Source organism: Nylanderia fulva, unplaced genomic scaffold, assembly GCF_048542155.1.
Source record: "Nylanderia fulva isolate GAGA-0341 unplaced genomic scaffold, ASM4854215v1 Scaffold4, whole genome shotgun sequence".
NCBI classification, from domain to species: Eukaryota; Metazoa; Arthropoda; class Insecta; order Hymenoptera; family Formicidae; genus Nylanderia; species Nylanderia fulva.
This window is the reverse complement of record NW_028190476.1, coordinates 2007121-2020799: the sequence shown is the minus strand read 5'-3', so window position 1 is coordinate 2020799 and position 13679 is coordinate 2007121. Positions and strand designations below refer to the sequence as shown.

Below are 13679 nucleotides of genomic sequence, written 5' to 3'. Positions count from 1 at the left end.
ACAGTAAAGAGCTCGAAATAAATCTTGGTTACAATAATTTCTTTTGCGGCCCGCGGCCCACGACGCGCATAAATCAAATATCATCGTTCCACGCGAGCGCTCTCGCGCCGCGCTTCTTCTTTCTTTCCCATAGTCGTCCCCGACTCTAGATGCTCTTTGCATTTGCACCGCGATGCCATGCACCCACACCCTACGTCCGCCGAACTCTCGACTTTTTACCTTCTTTCTTTCGTCGCGCGATATTTTCTGCGAGCGATCGCTTTATGCGTATTTCACGCGATTTGCGAGTTAACGTGGATACTTTTGTTATCAAGAGTCAACCTCGGTCTATAAACACGTTGAAATATTATATATTCTTCATTATATTATTTATTTGAAATGTCGTTAGTTTAAAAATCTTAATCTACAAATAAAAAGGCAATAAGAGCTAAAATAAGTTCTATACTAGAATTATATTTGTGAAAAGATTTATAACACATAAATTATTAAATATTATACAGGTATACTTACAGATACAGATTTACTTATCTTCAATGTTAATTTTTTCGTATACTTATGAATTTATAGACATATTAACAATGGCTGATATTGAGATTCGCAACCGACCTTCTAACAGAACAATTAGCGAAGGTTGAAAAAGACAACCGAAACGTACGACGAATCGAATTTACTTCTGTATAATATTTAATAATTTATGTTATAAATCTTTTCACAAATATAATTCCAATATAGAACTTATTTTAGCTCTTATTAGCTTTTTATTTGTAGATTAAAATTTTCTAAAGAGCTGTTACAAATTATATTTAAAAATCTTAGAACTTTTAATTATTTTTGCAGCAAAATTTCTGTTAAATTATTTTGGTAACGTCTAATTCGTGATCAATTTGCGAAAAGATGCGTTAATCTCGTGAAAACATGTTTTCAAAATTAATTGTCTTAAATTTTCTGCAGAATTAATGTCAATAGAAAATTCAAGATAATTAATTTTTCGCGCTCATTTCGCGATCCTCGCGAATGAGAACACTTTAAGAATTTTACATTATGAATCATGGCGAACAATTCCTGGCAAATCCGTCGTACAATTTCTACATCCAGAGATTCTGCAATATTAACGTGCACATATATGCGAAGGAGAAGCGCTCTGGAATGGCTAATCTATCTCGTTAATATATACTTAGCGATATAATTATTGCATCTAGTCGTGCATAATACAAGGGATATTCTAAGCAACGCCGTGAGAAGTTAGGACGATAAAGCCGTTTACAAGCGACGGAATTAGTAGGCTTCGTGTACTCAAGTGCCTAACTGTCCCTAAACTTCATCCGCCAAGAACGTTAAGCGAACTGGTCATCAAGTATGCAAACATGACCCATGTCATGTGTATATTATTTATAATATCAGTTATTTTAGGAAAGATTGAATTCTTAATTCTCACTTTTACTCTATTTTATATACCTACGTATTTGGAAAATAAAATAGCAAGAGAAAGAAAAAAGGTTTATCTCATTAAATGTGTATATTATAATTTATATGATATTATATGAGATTATATAAATATTTGAATAATATAATAACTTATTCTCATTACGTAGGGATTTCTAACTTTTAATATTAAATATCTCTATAATTAAAAATTTTAGACATTTTGTCAAAAAAATATGAACCATAAATTCATCTTCGCTCGCAAGCGCGTTAATAATTTTATTCATGTAGTGATGTTGTGACTTGTGACGTTCTGTATACAGACACACACGCAGTTATCGCGCCTCGCAAAGTGTGTACCCTCCTGAATACGAAATTTTCTGCGACGAGTTTTTCAATGCAACAGTGACCACGATTTAATAAAATCATGCCCGGGACAATAATAATTTGCAACCTTTCAAGAGATAACATGTTCTCCGGCTCGCCCTGTTAAATGGCGAACGGCGATTTAATAATTCTTTCGACGCGGGGGATAGTCGGCCAGCGAGACAATCATGTCGAAAGTAGGTTTCGTCATGCCGGCCCCCGAATTCGATCATGGAATCGCGTTAAAAGGCACTTTAACCGGGCGACTCGATTTTCCGGCACAAATGACAGCATCCCGTTCTTCGGCCGACGTCGACGCCGACGCGCTATTAGCCACGCTAATTTTCTATTAACCGTGCCGACAAGCTATATTTGCAAGCCGCAGTCTATCTCCAACCCATCTGCAACAATTTACGAGGTCAGTCGGGAAGAAGAGGAAGAGAGGAGGCGCCATAAGAGAGTTTTAATAAATTGCGTGTTAGCGTCTTGTTTCCTCAGGGCTGCAGAACGCCAAACTTGTTGCAGCGAAATTAGTTCACCGAGGGATCAACAAGTCCGTTACGAGAAACGACTTGCTGATGGCTTATTATTAATTAATTCTTCGGATATCTGCATTAATTAAATTTCAAAAAAAAAATTAAAATATAAAAAGATTTATATAATATTAATTTATAATATATTTTATTATAGTTTTAATATTTTTAATAATACTTTATGAATGTGCAATACAAATCATTATATTTAAGAACAGTTTTTTCTATATAGAATTTTTATAAAATGTGAAAGTATTTTTGTTATCAAGTTTTTTTTTTAAATATTTGTTGAATAAAATAAAATTGTATAATTTTTAGTTTAGAAAATATTTTTGCTCATGATTTTATTTTGCTTATAGTTTTTCGGCAACTAATATTTATGTCAAATATTAATAAATTATCAAAATAAACTTTCCGGTTGACTTTTCCCTCTGTTCGACGTGTGTTATCGTGGCGGTAATTCGAAGCGACGAGTCAACAAGGGTTAACCTAATTATTTAGCCGGTCGAACTCTTTGGCTGTGAAGAACAAGTGTAACTATTCCGCTTGAATGCTACCCATGGGACACGAACTACAGAGAAGGATGTTGAGCGAAATCGTGTTTGTGTGTGAAGAGTCGAGACGAAACGAGGGGAAGCGTGTGAAAAAAGGAAACGTTTCGTCAATCGATATAAATGGGATAGATAATAGTTTCATTATACTACGAGAGAAAACTAAGATTTACTTGATGATTTCTCTCGATTTGCAAATGTATTTCTTTTATTCTTAAAATTGGACAAATTAATTGATATAATTGAAAATTTACACATATATATAATTATTTACATTTTATTTAATATGTATAATTATATAATATTTATTATGAATATAGTGACGTTTATCAAACTTAATAGACATTTTTTTTATATTTTTCTGAACATTCAAAAATTATAATTCAATAATTTAGTAATTTAAATGAAATGACGTGTATATATGTTCATATGTGTGCAAAAATATGTTTCGATAAATATTTAAATTTATATAATGCATAGATTATATTAAATAGAATAGATAATAGATATGGATTATATTTTGTTTACCTCGTGATCGGAGAAATCCTATTTGGCGGATTTCTCTAATTGCCGGTTATTATGCTTCATCCGTTGATAATCGATCTCTTGTCCCATTGGCCGAGTTGAAACTTCCTATGCATGAAGATCCACACATCCGCAAGCTTGCGATATCACGGTGGCTGATTATCGTAAATTTCGTACTGCCTCTTCCGGGAGATCCCCGAGGTTATTACGTCCGGCAGACCCTCCCTCAGGGATTCACCCTTACATTTCTTGGAAATTTTGGATCGATAACATGTAGGCATGTGACTGTACGCGATAATTGGAGATTGCATCTGATTAGTATTGCGATTGTTTAGAACTTCGCAATTATAATCGTGGAATATATCCGAAATACGCATGTATGTATACGTGTGTGTGAATAAGTTTATTGGAACATGTCCACGATATAATCTAGTATGAGAAAATATTTTAGATTCTTACATTATTATATGCATTTTGATTTTACTTCGTAGTAAAATAAATTTGTTTTTTAATGCTATTTAAACAATAGGTAAATGATGTGAAATTTAATTAAATTAAACTTTACAGCAAGCTGTTCAGTAACTAAAATTTATCATTGCGCAATTATATGATACGCTCGTAGAAGCATTTATTAAATATTACGAGGAAACATTGGAGAGATTCTCGACTCTTTGACACGTGTTCATTCTTCATCCAAATAGGAATTTAAGTTCTCATTACCAATATCATCATAGCTATTAGCCCTCGCTCTCTTTTCTCTACTTTATTTTCATTTCATCTAATTTCACGTGATTTATTTGCACTCGAAGTTGGATTATAGGATTGCGAGTCATGAAGCCGAACGTGGTACGAGTCCCCGCTAATTTCTTCCTCGAAAACGGAGACACCTTGCACAGATCCGCGTTACCTGCCCTTTGCTAAGCCCCGGCTAGGCCCCGTTCTTAATGGTCGGTCATACATTATCGTAAATGAGGAAAGTTGAACACGGGGCGAGACGGAACAACGGGGTAAAGGGCGGCGCCAGCTGCGAGGCCGTGCAGCTTCCAACTTCATAACCGTCGGGCGAGATGGGCCAAACTAGTCATATACCCAGAAATTTCCAAAGTGCATCCTACATTCGTGCGCGCGATTCTTTTCTTCGTTTCTTCTTTCAGTAGCCTGCGCGCCGTTAAACTTTGCTCGTTAAAACCTTCGTTTGATATCTAACGCATTAAAAGAAAAGATAATAACGAACGTTTCGATCGTTAATTCTCTCGGTTGCATTGTACAGACATATCAAACGCGATTTTATACGTTTTATATGTAAAAGTTGTCGACTTGTTGAGATTTTTGTTTAATTTTTTCATCTCACTTATCTTACGTACAATATTAAAATTTAATCATCGTATCAAGTTTCGAGATTACCCAAACGATTTCAAGTCGCGTATATTTTATATTCTATAGCACGAACTATAGAGAAAAAAAGATGCTAGGAACGTGTATATCTTTCCCATTTCGTGTAATTTAATCGAATATGTACAATTACACGCACGAAGTGGTTATATTATTTTTTGATAAAAATTCAAAATTACAATGCATATGCATAAAAATGCAAAATTAAAATTTTTAACAGCAAATACGAATAAATAGAATATTTTACAAGAATCTTTCGATCAAAGTACCTGCGGTTCCATTAGACTCGCGCGTCTCCACACGTCCGCCACGCTGCACGTCTTGCGCGAGACTGACCCTCACTACTGCAAAAGTATCACTCTGCGTAGCGGTCGCCATCTGACGGCGAAACCTAACTCACAACCCGAGAGCTGAGTCATCACAGAATCATACGATTCAGCATCGAGTCTGACGATCACCTTGTGCGATTAAACTTAAATTTTCTCTTTTATTTTCTCTTTAGTTACCAAATGTCAGAACTTATTACTTTTTACTGACAAGTAAACCTACTGACGTGTTACACTTTGATTTTTTTCAAATTTGACAAATGTAGAACTACTGAAATATTTTTTCATTTGTTAATACCCATTCAATATTCAATCTCTTACATTTTATTATTTGAACAAATAATTTTGTAAATCTTACTTTACATTCATAATCATAGCGATCCAAAAAACTTTTATATCTTACATCAACTTTCTTATGCATTTTTGTTGAACTTATAATGATGGAGGATTGAAAGTACATTAATTACCCGCGGGTACAAATAAAAAAAATACGAGTCAAATATTTTTGATAGATACATATTTATGTCAAATTTGAAAAAAAAAATCGGAGTGCAACACTTGAATAGATTTACTTGTCAGTAAAGATAGGTGTGACACGCGATGCTAAATCGCCGACTTAAAAGAACGCAAGCGGCGTTTGTCGTGCGTTTTATTATAATCAATTATACGAATTAATGTGCGTGCATATACGTATACGATTATATATGATGCTCGTCTGTGTGCAGACGAACGATATAATAACGGCGGGACTATAATATCTCACACTCCTATAAGCGCTCGTACGAAGAGAGCACGTACTCGCGTATACACGCTGCTTCATCACGATCATCTTCTTTAGAGCCCGTCCAGCCTTTGCTTCTATTCTTCATTCTTCCCCTTTTCCCGCTTCCTCGTTTGCGCCATAAGAAAGATTCGAGATGCGTTTAGCCGCCATATGCCGCGCATGCCGATATGGCCATTAGCTCGCGATTTCTACAAGATCTTATATTGATATACGTCTAATAGATACCGTCCGCTACCGCTTAGTCCGCCGTTTATGCCTGGAAATTGCCGGTGGGATCTTCCTCCAGCTTCCATACCCGGTGGTCCGAAAGCGCACTCTCAAAATTATATACTTCCGATTTTATTTATGTCGTGAATTCGATTCGATGAACGTAATGTATATATGTCGCAGACTTTTTCTCTAAATTCAGGGTTTTTTAAATAAAAAGTTTGCTAAAAATTGCCGCAAATTGCTAAGTGTTTTACGAAGCGATGGTTTACAAAGATTTGAAGCTTTATAAAAGAATCGACGGCAAATACTTTTATTTTATTTTCTGATGTGATGAAATTTAATGTATATATATATATATATATATATATATATATATACATACAATTTTTATAAGCTATTCCTTCATAAAACAGTTAGTAATTTGCGGCAAGTTTTAGCAAACGTTTTATAAGAAATTTTGAATTTAGAAAAAGTTTCTTATAAAACGTTTGCTAAAACTTGCCGCAAATTACTAACTGTTTTATGAAGGAATAGCTTATAAAAATTGTATGCTTTATAAAAGAATCGACGGCAAATAATCCGATTTTATTTTTCGATGTCATGAAATTTAATGTATAAATATCGCAAGCTTTTTCTAAATTAAAATTTTTTTTCATAAAAAGCTTGCTAAAAGTTGTCACAAATTGTTAGATGTTTTATCAAGCATCAGTTAACGAAGATTTTATGCTTTATAAAAAGATACCTTTGTAAAAAGTTTACAACATACATATATGCTCATGCATATTATAGTGTGAGCTTGATTATTTTTATAGCAAACTATAGATTAACGTAATGTCAAATTAATCATTTTTCGCAATATTTCAATATTTGTAGTACGTGGTTTTATATGTATATAAATGTGTGATTACAGAATTTTAAAATTATATCTTATATAAATCTTTATCACACGTACATTTGTAAACTGTCGAATATTGACATAATATAAATCAAATGCGAATATTTTTTTTTATCCGATAAATATCGGATTGATTCGCAAACGTTGGAAAAGGATAACGAGGAAGATCAATGACCGACGTGTACGAATTTCGCCCGAAATATTCGGTCAAGTGAGACCATTGTAATGGAACACCCTTAGAATATGAATACAATGCTCGTGTGTAGCCTCACCCCAGGTCAGAGAAGTACCACGTTTCACGTCGCTGTTACGATTTACTCCAGCTTGTCATAGATACGCTTGTGAAGCTCTTTAAATAGATTCCTCAGTAATCTGCAATGTCCTCCATAATTTATAATGCACCGATTAATTAATTATATAGTTTTTATAAGTTTCTCAGAAAACTCATACGAGATTATATATATAATTATAATTTTATCTGCATGAAAATTCCAAGATATGAGTTATTCTAAATTTGGCAAACTAAAACTAGTAAAATTATTAATAATATATTTACTTAATTTTGTCACCACATGTGTGTGGTAAACGAGAAAGAGAGAGAAGGAGAGAGAGCTTCGTTAAAATGTGATATGTATATGTGAATTTCTGTTACATTTTACGAATTTGCGGAGATTATCGGTCGTATGGATCTTTGCAAAGATCCGAAATCCCATCGGATCCTTCCGGATTCCATTACGGAATACCATTCCGCCCGCCTTGCTCGTCTTCCATCGGGCACGAACGGAATCGCGCGCTTTGCACCTTTGCTGCAAGTGGAAATTGCTTCCCTCCTCCGTCTTCGGGTCTAGCAACTTTAATCTCGCGCCAAAATCGATGCGCTCTCCACTGTCGTCTCGACAGGATGGGTACATTGATTTACCTTGTGAGCGACAGGTTTATTACTCCAACGCGTGTACGAGTGCACCCGCATGAATAAAACTCGAGTCGTACGACTCGTCGGGATTGATTCGGTGCCGCTCCTCTTGGAATCGGCCGTCCCGTCGCGGAAATGCGCTCGTATAACCTTGCCCGAAAATGCCGAGATTGAATTCCTGCGTTTTTCCGCAGTTTTTCCGTTACCCCTTTTCACGAGCCACTCGTAAAATCCATAATAGTAACGTGCGTCAATATGTTGCCACTCTTTCTGTTTTCTTTATGATCTTCTTTGGCAAAACTGAAATAAAATTATTGACGACTTCATTAATCTTGAAGTAATACCTCGTGTAATATTGTTTAATCGTATCAAATGAACGTTTGAATATATGTTTACCACAGATATAATTATTTCTTAAAATCCAATAATAGTAACGTGCGTCAATATGTCGCCACTCTTTCTGTTTTCTTTATGATCTTCTTTGGCAAAAATGAAATAAAATTATTGACGACTTCATTAATCTCGAAGTATACCTCGTGTAATATTGTTTAATCGTATCAAATGAACGTTTGAATATATGTTTACCGCAGATATATTATTTCTTAAAATCCATAATAGTAACGTGCGTCAATATGGGGGTCGCCACTCTTTCTGGTTCTTATGATTGCCTTGGCAAAACTGAAAATAAAATTATTGAACGACTTCTTAATCTCGAGTATTGGCAAAACTGAAATAAAATTATTGACGACTTCATTAATCTCGAAGTAATACCTCGTGTAATATTGTTTAATCGTATCAAATGAACGTTTGAATATATGTTTACCGCAGATATAATTATTTCTTAAAATCCATAATAGTAACGTGCGTCAATATGTCGCCACTCTTTCTGTTTTCTTTATGATCTTCTTTGGCAAAACTGAAATAAAATTATTGACGACTTCATTAATCTCGAAGTAATACCTCGTGTAATATTGTTTAATCGTATCAAATTAACGTTTGAATATATGTTTACCGCAGATATAATTATTTCTTAAAATCCATAATAGTAACGTGCGTCAATATGTCGCCACTCTTTCTGTTTTCTTTATGATCTTCTTTGGCAAAACTGAAATAAAATTATTGACGACTTCATTAATCTCGAAGTAATACCTCGTGTAATATTGTTTAATCGTATCAAATGAACGTTTGAATATATGTTTACCGCAGATATAATTATTTCTTAAAATCCATAATAGTAACGTGCGTCAATATGTCGCCACTCTTTCTGTTTTCTTTATGATCTTCTTTGGCAAAACTGAAATAAAATTATTGACGACTTCATTAATCTCGAAGTAATACCTCGTGTAATATTGTTCAATCGTATCAAATTAACGTTTGAATATATGTTTACCGCAGATATAATTATTTCTTAAAATCCATAATAGTAACGTGCGTCAATATGTCGCCACTCTTTCTGTTTTCTTTATGATCTTCTTTGGCAAAACTGAAATAAAATTATTGACGACTTCATTAATCTCGAAGTAATACCTCGTGTAATATTGTTCAAAGTTCAATCGTATCAAATTAACGTTTGAATATATGTTTACCGCAGATATAATTATTTCTTAAAATCCATAATAGTAACGTGCGTCAATATGTCGCCACTCTTTCTGTTTTCTTTATGATCTTCTTTGGCAAAACTGAAATAAAATTATTGACGACTTCATTAATCTCGAAGTAATACCTCGTGTAATATTGTTCAAAGTTCAATCGTATCAAATTAACGTTTGAATATATGTTTACCACAGATATAATTATTTCTTAAAATCCATAATAGTAATGTGCGTCAATATGTCGCCACTCTTTCTGTTTTCTTTATGATCTTCTTTGGCAAAACTGAAATAAAATTATTGACGACTTCATTAATCTCGAAGTAATACCTCGTGTAATATTGTTCAAAGTTCAATCGTATCAAATTAACGTTTGAATATATGTTTACCACAGATATAATTATTTCTTAAAATCCATAATAGTAACGTGCGTCAATATGTCGCCACTCTTTCTATTTTCTTTATGATCTTCTTTGGTAAAACTGAAATAAAATTATTGACAACTTCATTAATCTCGAAGTAATACCTCGTGTAATATTGTTCAAAGTTCAATCGTATCAAATTAACGTTTGAATATATGTTTACCGCAGATATAATTATTTCTTAAAATCCATAATAGTAACGTGCGTCAATATGTTGCCACTCTTTTTGTTTTCTTTATGATCTTCTTTGGCAAAACTGAAATAAAATTATTGACGACTTCATTAATCTCGAAGTAATACCTCGTGTAATATTGTTCAATCGTATCAAATTAACGTTTGAATATATGTTTACCACAGATATAATTATTTCTTAAAATCCATAATAGTAACGTGCGTCAATATGTCGCCACTCTTTCTGTTTTCTTTATGATCTTCTTTGGCAAAACTGAAATAAAATTATTGACGACTTCATTAATCTCGAAGTAATACCTCGTGTAATATTGTTCAATCGTATCAAATTAACGTTTGAATATATGTTTATACACAGATATAATTATTTCTTCGTTCCGGTGCGGCGAACTTATTTTACCGTTGACGAAAATTTAATGATATGTCACATTACGTGCAATTTTCCACGTTAAATATCTTGAATTCAAAATATCCATCGAGTGCGTAAATTTAGATATGCAGTTTAATTTTTCTTTGCCCATACGCAAATATATATATATATATATATATATATATATATATATATATATATATCGATCTCCGCTCGAAATGGAAGATATCCGTAAACGTGTCACGCGAATCGCGCGCAATTCTACGAGAGGAATAAAACCGCGAGAAAGCATCTCGCGCGCGGACGAGCAGGTTAATTTCGGCGGCGCATTTCATATTCGGTGCGTCACGGGCAAACGATTCTGCCAGTAGCGTATCACCACAGTGTTCAAGAGGTGGCCCTGACAGTGACACGCGGTCGCCGCGGAAAAGCGTAAAACCCGCGCGAAAATCCGCGCTTGATCGCCGTGCGAGCGTGCCGCGCCGGGCGGCAATCACGTCGCCGCAGTTGAAATTGGCATTTTGATTGGACGAGACAAAAATTGCGGTCGCTCGAGGATACACATCGCTGTTGAAACGCGTTCTTCAGCCTCGACATTTCGCTTCAAATGCAGATCCTCCGGTTAGGCTGCGCGGATCCGCGTGACTTTCGGCCTCTACTCGGCGCGTATCAAAAGCAGACGCGCTCTCAAGAGCAGAGAGAGAGAGAGAGAGAGCGCTGTGACACTGAGCGTGTCAGCCTGGTTTAGATCACTATACTTGGAAAAAACAACCGATATTGATCGACGGTTTAACCCAGATTCGTCTCGACTCCACATTGATATTTGATCATTCAACGAAAAAACGACAACGCTTTTTTTTAGATTAAAATTTATTTCACATCAAACTTTTATGTCATCCCGATCTTTTTTTATTATTTGAAATATTGTATACAATATGTGTATTACAATTTAATCCTAAAGGGAGAGGACACGCATTTACCGTCGATCCCGCGGGACTCGGATAACGAAGCGAGACTCTGCTTTCGTCGAGAGGACTCGCGCTTTTCTCGAATTCGAGCGATCGCTCGACTGCATCGACAATCGGCACAGGGTATTCGAGGTGAAAACCGGGATCGCCCGAAGGCATTTTGTCGGGAAGCCGACGAACGAGTTGTCGTCGTGTGTCGTTCGTTCGCGAACGTCGATTGCCCGCCGCGACGACGCACGTTGATTCGAGACTCTTTCGGGGCTTTTCATCGCGACACTTTCGTCTGGGGGCTCTTTGTGCGATTTAAGGGGAACCTTGCGCGACCCGAGGCAATTCGCTCCGAAGGCGGTTTCGAATTTCACCTCCCTTCTCGCGTCTACGAAATGCCCGGCCCTTTTCCCCGATCCCATCCGAAATCCGTTTTCTCCCGAGGAAAATCGAAGGCGCTACGCAAAGGCAATCCGACCTTCATCGATTGCCGGGAAAAGTTGATCTGGGCTTTTCCTCCTTTGAGAACGCACGACACCTCACCGCGGTCGTCAACACTGTGCTGAGTAAACCAGAATGTTGCTTTTTGCACAAGGCATCCTTCGATATTCAGAGCCCGAAAAATGAATACCAATGATTTGAGGCAATCTCTGCTCGGATGATATAAACGTTGTTCGAACTTGGTGATTAATTAGATTTTTTATATTTATTATTTCACACATTTAAACGCGAGAAGGGTGATGAAGAACGCAATGTCTTGCGTTTCAAAACCGTGACTGCGGATGATGTCAAAAGCGGGACTTCTTGTATTTTTACGAGAGAGGAAAGATCAGCCGGTTAACTAGGCTAACTGTCGGAGACAGAAGAATATTCTACCGTAAACGTAACGATCCCTGCGGCGCTTCAATTAACGAGACTGGCAATTATCCGATTTTTTTAAAATGAGATTCTCAGAGCTTTCAAAAACGAATGTGTTTTATGCTCTGATTACACAACAAATACAACACAAAAAATAAGATTTTAACTAAGAACTTTACATTATAAAGAGAAAATTGAGACTATAAGATAACGTAATTATTTCTATAATAAAAGTGCACATTAATTTCTTGTGAATAAGATTCGCTTATAAATATTTGATTATATAAATCAATATAATTTGTAACAGCTCTTTAAAAATTAATATACATATAAAAGGCAATAAGAGCTAATTAAGTTCTTTTATTAATATTTATTTGTGGAAAAAAAATTTTAATAACATAAAATATTAGACAAAAAAGTTCGAACGTTTCGGTTGCCTTTTTCAACCTTCTTCAGCGCATCATTTAAAATTAAAGATTAATAGAAATTAACAATCAATTATTCATAACTGTCAATATACTAAAACTATACAGAAACAGAGTTATTCGCATAAAACTACGTCAAGATATTATTTTTATAAAAAACGAAATCAACGCATTTTTTAAAAGCATGAGCATTTTTATATATTCTATTTCTCGAATCGTCATTTAATGTAATTGTCGCGAAACAGATCTCTCGCTAATTGTTCGGTTGCGAATCTCGATAACAGCAATTGTTAATATGTCTATAAAATCATTATATACGAAAAATTAACATTGAAAGATAAGTAAATTAATAAAAATAGACTTACAATTAAATCGAGTAAGATATTATATTGTGACGTGAAGGCTTTCAGATGTTGATTGCTCGAGGTTACAATAGCGAATGATTTTTATCTCTCAGAGAGACGGCCACACAACGGAGAAAATAGTTGTTTATGTTTTTTAACTTTCACATCTTAGATAGTCTATGTATTATATCGTCGTAAATTACTTATATAAATCAATATCTTCTCTGCTTAATATTTTGCAAATTATTTGTTCCGAAAAATATATATATATAATAATCGTTTTAATTTTATATTTTAATATTTAACTAACTTTGTATTTTTAACATGTAACTTTGTATTTTAATTTTTAACTTTTATGTATTGAAAAAGACTGTAGTGCAGTCAAAACGTTTACGATTTATATTGTTTCTGTAACGGAATGATAATTTAATTATTTAAAAATTTTTACATCTTATTTTTTGCTCGTTCAGTTGGCCTACTATATTTGATTTGGTTAATTTTATATAATACTCTCTTATAATTAAATCTTTCAAACTTAATGCTCAAAATTTTGCACTTCTATCTTTTACCTAAGCTCTTATATATTTATCCTTCCCTTGAAAAAAAAAT

The 13679-nt window shown here is 34.5% G+C and overlaps 1 long non-coding RNA gene across 1 annotated transcript; it reads right to left on the bottom strand.

Moving 5' to 3' along the window:
- Positions 1-8754: 8754 nt before the first annotated feature.
- LOC114928262 (uncharacterized) lies at positions 8755-9570 on the bottom strand. The gene is made up of 5 exons (XR_014925444.1): positions 9504-9570; positions 9308-9400; positions 9119-9211; positions 8930-9022; positions 8755-8833 (listed from the first exon to the last, which is right to left on the bottom strand). It is a non-coding gene; the product is annotated as an uncharacterized LOC114928262 (long non-coding RNA).
- Between the last annotated feature and the right edge of the window lie 4109 nt (positions 9571-13679).